The sequence below is a fragment of the Convolutriloba macropyga genome, chromosome 9, assembly GCF_964194025.1.
Source record: "Convolutriloba macropyga chromosome 9, txConMacr16.3, whole genome shotgun sequence".
Lineage (NCBI taxonomy): Eukaryota > Metazoa > Xenacoelomorpha > Acoela > Convolutidae > Convolutriloba > Convolutriloba macropyga.
Genome location: NC_134476.1, coordinates 35,457,962 through 35,468,642, shown reverse-complemented (window position 1 = coordinate 35,468,642; position 10,681 = coordinate 35,457,962). Strand labels below are relative to the sequence as shown.

Below are 10,681 nucleotides of genomic sequence, written 5' to 3'. Positions count from 1 at the left end.
AATAAAAAACACGCGCTCAAACATTTTCAGGACGGTAATTAAGAGTAAACTCGCCTGACCAATCAGAGAAGCTGAGACGACCGCACTGAATTGCTTATGGTAATAAAAGAGACCACACCTTGTCATTGATAATAAAACAACACGTGTTCAAACATGTGCAAGACGGTAATAAAGCTCAAACTCGACTGACTAATCAGAGAATCTGAGACGGCCACACTAAATTGCTCATGTTATTGAAAGACCTATGTTGGCATGTATGTTAAATGTAGTAGACACGATAATTCTCAAAATTTGGCCAACCAATTACAAACGCCGAGACCAAAACTTGCGAAATAAAAAATCAAAAACATGTGTTGCCACTTGCACCAGTCAAAAAATTATCTTCAGCCAGCTTTCTATCAATCAGAGGTCGTCAAAATAAATCCAGATTGGATTAAAATAGACATACAGCTATAGTTATTGTTAAGGCTATGAAACTAATAGGAGAACAAACACAGAACAGGAAAACCGTTTTTTAAAGTAAAAAAAAATGAAATTTCCTTCACAAAAAAAGAGAAGTTAGTTTTTTTTAATATATAAGGGAAATCGTTTGCTCATTGTATCATTTTGTCTGAAGTTACGCAGTAATGTTAAGTCGGACATCAGTTTCTGACGTTACAATTTTGTAATGTTTAAAATTTTCCCCAAGTTTTACACTATACTACGTGTTAACATTTGCAATATCCCTCAAACACCTTAGGTTACACAATTTACCGGCCTACACTTAATGTCATTCACAATGCAAAACAATTTTGCTTAATTGAATTGCTTTTTGTGGAAGTTTTTTCGCATAAAAATGTCCAAAAGTAACAATTTGTACTCTAAAAAATACAAAATTTTCAAATCGATTTTAACTCACACGTCGTTTAAACCTTGTATATGAATTGCTTTACCGCAGACTTTCAAACACTTTTTCAGTATTTTTTGGAACGTTTCATGAAGTATTGAGCATTCATTTTGTCCATTTCATACGTATATTTCTTCCAAAATTGTTCTCTCCAAAATTGCGTTATTTTCATCTCTCACGCTGCAAATTTCATACCAGACAAAATAATTCTCAATCTGGAGCCCTGTGACTTAAGTTTAATTGGTTTTTTAATATGCCCACACTCACTAATCTGGGATAACATTTGGTCAAAAACTATCAAATTTAAAGCAGATTTTGGATCAAAACTACCAACATTTGACACCATTTCGTTTTACTGTCGATATATTACATGAAACTTATCAAGTGATTGAAATAAAAAAAAGTAAGTCAGTTATAGGTCTTTTAGAAACCCATGAATAGTCTTTTTGACTGAAAAGGGTTTAAGAATTTTTAAACTTTAAAATCAACTTTATGGACCCCCAGAAATTGCAAGTTTTTTTCAAGTTTTTCATTAATTCCACAAAACAGTGATCTTTTGACAAGTTTTTATCCCCCGCATAAAATAGCTGGCAAAATCATATGTTTTGCCAACGGAACAAATTTGGCAAAAAACTTCACAAGTTTTTTTCACCGAATGAAATTGACAAAAATGTTACAAGTTTTTTTCCCCCACAAATTTGAGAAAAATTTTTACAAGTTTTTGTCCCCGGCACAAATCGAGAAAATTTTTATCCCAGTTTTTGTCCCCCTGACAAAATTCAGAGACAAAATTTTTCGACCTCAAAAATGTACAGCACGATTTGTCACCGGGGGGGGGGGGGGACGTCCCCCCCACCCCGTGACAATACGTGCATTTTAGTATACTACTCGTATAGTGCTTCGTTTTTTTTAAATGTGATTGAAAACGCCAAAAAACTAGTAAAAAAAGAGGAATTTAAGAACTTTTGCAGTGATAAAGAATGTCTTCTTTGTGCTTTTATATCATGTCTTCTTGTAGTTTAACTTTTGGTATACGTCTATCGTATTTGAAGGAAGGTTGATTTTAGGCTCTTTGTAAAAAAAACATTCTTCCAAAATTGATTAGTTGGTTCAACTTTTTAACTTTCTGAAAATAAAAGCAGAGTGATTTCAAAAAATGTTTCATGAGAGGTCTTGCAAAACTTAACTCAAATGTTTCAATGCTCCTTTCTGTAATGGATTTTTTTGAGTTTTTGAACGGTTCTTGAACAAGATTTTATGTATTTATTGTACGTTTATATCATACTTGAGGAGGCTTGATGGTTTTAACATCGTTCTTTAGCTGGGTTAAATTAGTTCAGGACTTGAACCTCGACTTCTATATTGACTTATATTGAGTTTGGATCTCAAATGTTGGGCTCTAACATTTAGGATCCCTACCACAACACAAACATTACCCCAGTTTGGAACGCATTTTCGAGCGTTCTTTTTTCCATGTGGTTGGTTCTAGAGTTTTATTTGAACTAGTCTTCGAGTCGTTTGCAGCACTCCACCGACTATAAGTTTTTTAACTACTATTAATTTTTGATTTCTACTAATTTCTGTCAGTTTCCGTGCTCTAAATCGCTACTTCGTTCGGAGTTGGGTACATAGAAGAACTTTTTTGGGAGACAATTGTTCGAAAAATGATTGCAAAATCAGAGGGTCTTTCCCATTATAGCCCCCCCATGAAATTATAGCCCCCCATTATGGTATAATTATCATGTTTGGGGGGCTATAGGTTATCTGACCACTAAGCTGGTGGGGGGGGGGGCTATAATGGGAAAGACCCAAATAAGAATAGTTTGAAATCATCTGTTCGCAATTGCTTTCTTCTTTTTAGTTAGTGGTCTTTTAGACAACTCAAAGGTCTGAAGCGTGGCTATTTTATGGCAATCTGCTGACTATTTTTGACTGGTGTTCAGGTTTTAATTTTTGATTTTAGCGTAATCAACTTTCTTTCTTCATTGATTTGACTTTTTGAAATTAGTGTCTTGTTTTTCAGTATCAAACAGAACGAGCTATTACAGATCACACAATTCAGGATCCCTGTTTCTATGCCGATCTATCCGATAAAAGGAACAAACGAGTCGAAGGCAAAGATTTAAGCCCAAGACCTTTTATCGCTAATAAGTCTCAACTAAAATTCAAATGGGGGGCTGAAAATTTCAATTAATTAAATAGATCGTTTAAATAAATAAGCTTATGCAGAGTATGAATTAATCGGGTTGAACTGTTTGTTGATGTTGTTGTAGCGTTGATATTTCTTTAAATTTCTCCTGGACACTTCTTTCAATCTCTATCTTGTAGGAATCGTGCGCTCGAAATGTTGATAAGTTATCTCTGAAAGTTCGATGTATTTCTGTTTGGTATTTTCTGATTTAGTTTACGAAAAGCAGAGCAGTTGCCTGTTGGTCATTCTTGGCTCCCTTATTTCTCTCTAATTTTTGTTCCGTCCGACTTCGCTGAGAGAATTTATAAAATCTTCTCAGCGCAGTTTGAGCCGATAGGGAGCGAATCACAAACTCACGGTCATAATGAGGTGCTTCTTATATTTCCTAATGGCCGAGAAGGCAAGAGATTTAACTCTTTTTTAACTCACGGATTTATTATCAAAACTCCAAAAATAAATAAAAATCTCAGAACTGACATCATCAATTATTGATCACGTAGTTGCCTGTTTTCTGCCCTTTTCCTCTTTTAAAACCTCAGCACTTATGGTTTTCGTGGGGGAATTTTATGAGAATCTATTGTCTTTTCCTCCAATCGGCTTCATCTTCATTGAACTTGGGGGAACGGATCTGCATTGCAACTGTCCAAAGCAGAAGTAATTTAAATCAAAAGTAAGTGTTGTGATACAGGCCGCCTACGCTCAACAAAGAACATTTTCTATCCTGGATTTAAGCAAGGAGATCCTGGCCTAAAATTGTGTTAATTTAAATAAGTCGAATTAAGTTCTTCAAAAACTTGTGTATTGGCAGTCTTGACAAGCGTTAATTTGTTTAGTGCGCAGTAAAAGAACGTTTAATTAACGCTTAAATACGTTCGCTCTAATGCAGGGTTAATTATCCGTTCAATTGTAACGGCTCTCGTAATACTACATCAGTGATGCATTAGAAATTAAGGGGGATAGTTTGAATATTTTCTTGAGCATGCCTTTTTGTCTTTGTTTGCGGCAGTCGTGTTAAAATAAGAGCTCAACAGTCCAGAGCACGGCAAATTGTGTTGAAATTTTATTTTTTTGAAGTACTCAGTTTTTTTTCGCATGATCGATTATTTTTCCCATTGATTTGCTGCCTTTGGGTTTGCATTTCTGGAATATCTTGCAATTGTCTTTTGTCTTGGGGTTTTTTAAACTATAGGACTCCCCGGGTCGAGGTTTGGCGGTGAATTTTTGTAAGAAATGCGGTGAAATGCGATGAAAAAAAAATAATTTGCACCACGTATTTCTTACATCTTTTTGCGGTGAATGCGGTGAATCGCGGTGAATTATTTTTTTTCACCGCGTTCTGAATATTCTTACAAAATGTATCGTCCCCACAGGGGTTCAAACCTCAGACCTCCTGCATGCCTTCAGCTGCTTACTCCACTGCCCCAACTGTCACTTACTACCTTGGCATTTCTCGTGAATTTAAATCAGATTGAGTAAACGTTGAAAAGCAAATGCGGTGAATTTTTGTGAGAAATGCGGTGAAATGTGGTGAATTATTTTTTTTCACCGCATCTAGCGGTGAAAAAAAATAATTCACCGCTTGAGAGAAAGCGGTGAATTATTTTTTTTCACCGCATTCACCGCATTTCTTGCATTGATTTGCCATAACAGTCTATGCGGTGAAATTTTGTAAGAAATGCGGTGAATTTGGTGGTGAATTTTCGTAAGAAATGCGGTGAAAAGTGGTGAATTATTTTTTTTCACCGCATTCACCCTAATCACCGCATTTCTTACGAAAATTCACCGCATTCACCGCATTTCTTACGAAAATTCACCCAAAACCTCGACCCGGGTCAGCAGTCTTTTTTGCTCGCGGTCGGCTTTTGTCCGGCAATCTATCGGCTTTTATTTGTTGTGTTTAATATTTTTTGTTATTCCGAGAAGTGTTCAATTTTGCCATTTTGATTTATATCTAAGTTGAGGGTGTTTTGTACGAAACTGCATCCGAAGATTTTGTTCAAATCTTTTACGTATAGTGAAATTTCTACTAGAGCAAAAGGACCTATTCTCTGTAACATTTAACTCTGAAGCTAGAGAGAGGTAAGTTGGAGCATTGTACAGCGTCTCTCGTTTTACATAACAACAGAGTTTTTTTAGGTTTTTTAGAGTAATGTTTTTCTCGAGCTGAACTGGATTAGCTAACGTAAACAGTAGAGCATCCTTTTTGCTACTCCTTTTAACGTAAAATCACTGTTTTTTTACAGTGAGCGCGAATATCTGAAAATCTATCAACAGCAACGTTGATTACTGACTGATGAATTTTGCTTTGAACCAAAGATTACTTTTAGTTATCAGTGCGCTCAAAATGTTGATCTACAAGCCAGTATATGTAATTAACAATTCTACAACACTGTTGGTGCGAAAAAATATTAACTTTTAATTTATCTGAGCTGGACAAAATAACAAAGCACTTTCTTCAGTTTGACGCTTTCTGGTGTTTGAATTCACACAATAGCTCTAAACAAGACATGTTCAAGTCCGAGAAAAACAAAAACTTTTAGAAGCTTAAGATCAATTATTTAACCTCTTGTCTAGCTCATGTGTGCAGTTTTGGTTCCAAAAAAAAGTTTTATTTGAAAATTTGAGATCTATTGAAAAGTTGTATTAGTTATTTTTTTTCTGATTACGTCGCTTCAAACGCATTGCAGTGGAAAGTCAGTTAACGAAAAGCTGCGAACAGCTAGAAAAAGTTATGTAATTCTCTTGTCGGTATTTTTGTTCATTGAGGCAAGTAAATTTAATTGTAATTCCACTTCAAAAGTTGTAGCTAAAAATTTTTGTCTGCATTTTAAGAATGGCTATTGTTTTTATTTATCCACCTTTTTCCGATTTATTTGATGGAGAGCAATCAATAATAGATGAAAAATTCGTTACTCAACAGAAATTCTGATTTAAGATTTTTTGTTAGTTTTACTATTGTAATTTCATTAATTTTTCACTAAATTCTGACCACATTTTCCAAATATATATCCCAAAAATTTCATCAATACTTTTTTTTTATTTTTAAGTGAATTTTGAATTGATTTGACCATGGAATAAGCACACAAATACATTTGCATTAACAAAAAGAGAAAAGTAGAATAAGTCTTATGGATAAGAGGACTTAGAACACTATGGCTTGAAATCGCGGCTTTTCTTCACGTTTTTCTTGTGAGCAGTCTTTACTGTGTTTTTAGTTCACGTTTTTCCATAGCTTCATTCCTTCTTTTACTTCTAATACTTGTTCATACATTTATTCATTCACTCAGCCATTTAGTCAGTCCCCCCTCGGGACGAACGACGACACATTTTTGAATACTACTTCCACTAATAACACACACATGCATACACCACTGATCTTACCAACTTACTATTATTATTTATTAAGGTAGTTAGTTTTAGTTAGTTAGTTGAGGATATGGGGATATTACTACTAGCTATCCATTGCTAAGTATACCATTTTGGATTATTAAAACATACAACGCCAAATTATTGCCATAACTCCTTATTACCATAATAACTTTAAATGCCAGACTTGTGATCCATAAAATATCCGTTATTCGTTAAGGACGCACATAACATGTACATGCATACTTAGAAATAGATACACTTTTATACTTGGTTTCATTTTACTAGTGACTTAAATGAAATTTTCGCCGTCCCATTTTATCTCAAATAGATATTTGTGCTTTTATGTTTGAGTATCGTTATTTCAAAATTGAATTAGATCGAGAGATAGTTCCCTACCCTATATTATCACCCCGAAAGTAGCCCAAACTACACTACTAAACAGTTATGAAATATTCCACACTGTTTTCCCTTGTTACTATGCATTGGGTTGTAATAAGAGCTGTTTACATTCGTTTGGGTTGAATTTGTTCACAGCAAGTGGGCTAAATTGGCACTTCGGGAGTACAAACTACCTTTGAGTTTGCACCCTATGCTGCACAAACGTTTGTAAACATTCTTTTTGCCATAAGTCTTTTTAGCCGATTTTTGTGCTGATTTTCCCTTATAAATTTACAAACGCTCTCGTTTTTTAATAGTAGTCGATATTCGTCTTTGCAAAAAAACTTTGTCTTGTTGTTTAAAAAAATAGGCTTTTTAAAAAGTTTTCAAGTCTATTAAGCTGACCTAATTGTTCAGCGATGCTCAAAAACGTCTACGATTTTCTACTTTTTAATTTTTCAGTTGTAACTCGAAAATAGAAACTTCAAAAAGGATTTTCTATTTTCATTTTAGGCTAAATCATCTATCGGCTATCGCTAGGGAGACAAAACTGGAGAAAGGCGGGCGTTAAGGGATAGGAAAGAGTGAAAAAATTGTGGAAGCAATCCAAAATATTTCTGTTCTCTCTTTCACTCTTTGGGCTTCACGGTTGAGTGAACAGCGTGAAAAGAATAAAACGAAGAATGAATGAAAAGGAATATTTTGGTGCGTTTATTCCTACCTCAAATTTCTATCAAATAAAAGAGAACACAAAGCGACAGAAACATAGTTAGTCCTATTTTGTCAACAAGCTCTTTCAGATATAATACATAATAATACTTCCACAGTTACACCATTTATAATCCAATAGAGAAAACACATTTATCTACAACCGCCGCCTTCTTATTTAGTTTAATTACAATATACTTCAAAAAAAACCCCATCATCCAATAAGGTTACCTCACTGGCAACGATTTGTCGTTTATAATATCTTTTATCAGTCAATTCTTTCCAAATTGCTCTAAATTTCAGTGGCTTTCAAATTGTGATAATTGCTGATTTTCTAAATTATCTGCCGCGATGCAATCTCTGAATTTATGACCGGTAGGTTATTGCTCCTGCCTTTTCCATTGATAACGGTTCACTTTTGAAGTTGAACGTGCGGCTTTATAACTGCATTTGGTTATAACAAATACACGGGGAATATAAAGCAGACTGCTATTGTAAATTTTACGACCTCGTTACCAATCATAAACGGTTAGTTTTATATTTCAAATTTCGGGTTTTAATGTCGTTAAATTTGTCATATTAATTGTATCAGGTTAGCAGGTACTTAGCGCTGGAGAAATTTTATGACCGCACGAGGAAACATTTTGCATTGATTTGTCGAATTATATATTGCTTTGAAGTCTTAATCAGTAACAATAGGTTAATCGCGAGCAGTTAGAAAAATATTTTTGTAAGTACATATCTTTGAAGGTCTCGAATCCGAGATGAAAGGAGTCCTTATGGGCGCCACGAAAATTTTTTGCTCTGCTCAAAGTTTTTTTGCATTTAGTTCCATTGAAGACAACAATTTTTCTGTTTAAGCGCAAAAACTATTTCTATTTTTTAAATTAACAGGCTAGGTCTTTTCAGGTTAGTTTTTGCAATTATCTGAAACTGCAATGGTATGTAGATCAAAAATATGGCCAAAAAATGTAGTCATAGCATGTTATAGTATACACTCTAGTAAGCCAGTTGTAATCATCAGATGGAGCAGTTTACTCGCACTATGATGGTGTTGACAAAGAATCAACATAACGAGCAAAGAGATGCGTTCCTATCAGTTTGTGATTTTTGTAACTTTTTTATTTCAACTGTTGACTGGAATGTCGCTGCAGATTTATCGACATCAATTGGTGTCCTTCAATTGTGAAAATACGTTTTGAAAGTAGAAAAAGTTGGTGTTGGGAGAAAGTGGCAAAAATCCGTTTTTTTTCTAAAATGTTTGAGTACATGCGATTACTTTTTATTTTATTATAATTCATCTTGCATTCTCTGCATTGAAAAACATTCTCATTTTCATGTTTTGACAAATTTGATTACTTCTTGTTTTCCAAACAAACAATTTTGTACCCATAAATACTAGATTACTAGATTTTACTTGCTCGTGCTGAATATTGCAAAGTTTTCTCATCCTAAAAATTGCAGTATTTTGCTTGTTCAATAGTGAAGATTGTGATAATCTCGTTTTTTGAATTCTGCCAGCAACAGAGCCTTGAATTCAACAATAACTTTGAATTTTTACTCGTCCCTTAAAAACAATATTCGTAGTTACTGTTGCTAATAAATTTTTGTCATCAGAGAATATAGCGTCAAAATTATGATTCAAATTTTGATTAAAATTTTTGCTGACGAATTAGTGCTTAGGTTCTTTTTCTAAATGTTTCTGAAAACAGGAATCGAGTACGTTTCGTTCCAATTCGTTTTCACAGGCTCTTACATTATTTTCTGATTTTATTTGATTTTTAAAATTCTTGATCAAAAATCAATTAAAGACGTTAGCGTTTTTATTGATTAACCCTCGTGACATTTTAACCCATTTTTAAAAAGAAACATTTTTGTGTTAATTTCAATCGTCATCGTTTCCTAAATCTCACTGTCACCTACATATTGCAGGTAATTGTTTTATTATTGTAGACGATTATTGTTCAACAAGTTTATCAGCACGCCATTTTTTGAGTTTAAGTTTGCTTTAGAGCATTTGCGTTCGATCAATGACAACAAAAGCTCTTTCTAATGGCTCTTTCTAAAGCTGATGAAAGTTAAGAATATCTAAAAATCAAACAAGCGTTGATAAATTTGGCTTACTGTCCAAAAAAACAACTAATAAGTTTGTTTTTGGAAGAGCAAGCCCTGGGTTTAGATAGAGCAGTGACTGAAAATAAAAAAAATTTTTACTAGGCGACTACAACCTTAATTACTTTAATTGCAATGAAAGAAATCTTCTAGAAACTCTGATCTTGCCGTACGGTTTACTGAATTCAAATACAACTTTAGCAACAAGAAAACCATCAAGAACGAAGTCGCTAATAGACTATTGTTAGAAAAATTGTGTTTGATAAAACAAACTACTCTAAAACTGCTTTTTCCCCAGATGTTGGAAAAATAAATTGGAGATCATTTTATTTATCAAAAAATCCTGAAATCATGTATAAAAGCATTTGCTCGTCATTGGAAACGGTAATTAAAAAGCATGCTCCACAAAAGACCGTCTTCATACGCCATGACAAGCCTAAACTAACGCTACATCAACAATGGATATCAAAAAATACAGTAAAAAAGTTTGCAAAGATATCAAATAACAACAATAAAATTGTTTTGAAGCAGGAAATGAAAAACATCTGCTAGATGTGTTTCAAAACTTAAAAAGTGCAAGATAAAGTTGGCATTTTATCAACCAAATCAGAAACTGTGAAAAAACAGACACAAATTCCAAGATACAAAAACAATTTTGGAACGGATTTGACCAATGGAAATGATATTGCCAATCTTCTCAACTATAAATGTTCAGCGTTAGGTGAATATTTTGGTAAAAAAGAACAGTATCAATTCTGTAATAATGCGGCACGCCACAGTAACAAATTTGTATACAGGTAAACGACAACCAAGTAGATATTTGATATACTCAACAATTTAAATGTCGAAAAACCGTTGGGTCTATCACTCATTCCAGCTTGGGCTTTAAAAGATGCAAGAGAACACATAGCTGAACCTGTCTGTTTTTTGTTTAACCAATTCTTAACTGAACAACGCTTTCCTGACGACCTTAAGCGTGCCCACCTGTTGCCTCTTTTCAAGAAAGATGATCTTGAAGATCCGATAAATTGTCGACC

General features: G+C 34.0%; 1 pseudogene; it reads left to right on the top strand.

Annotated features, from left to right (window-relative positions):
- The first annotated feature begins 6,154 nt into the window (after window positions 1-6,154).
- LOC142345748 (uncharacterized) overlaps window positions 6,155-10,681 on the top strand; it is a 76,570-nt pseudogene continuing 72,043 nt past the window's right edge.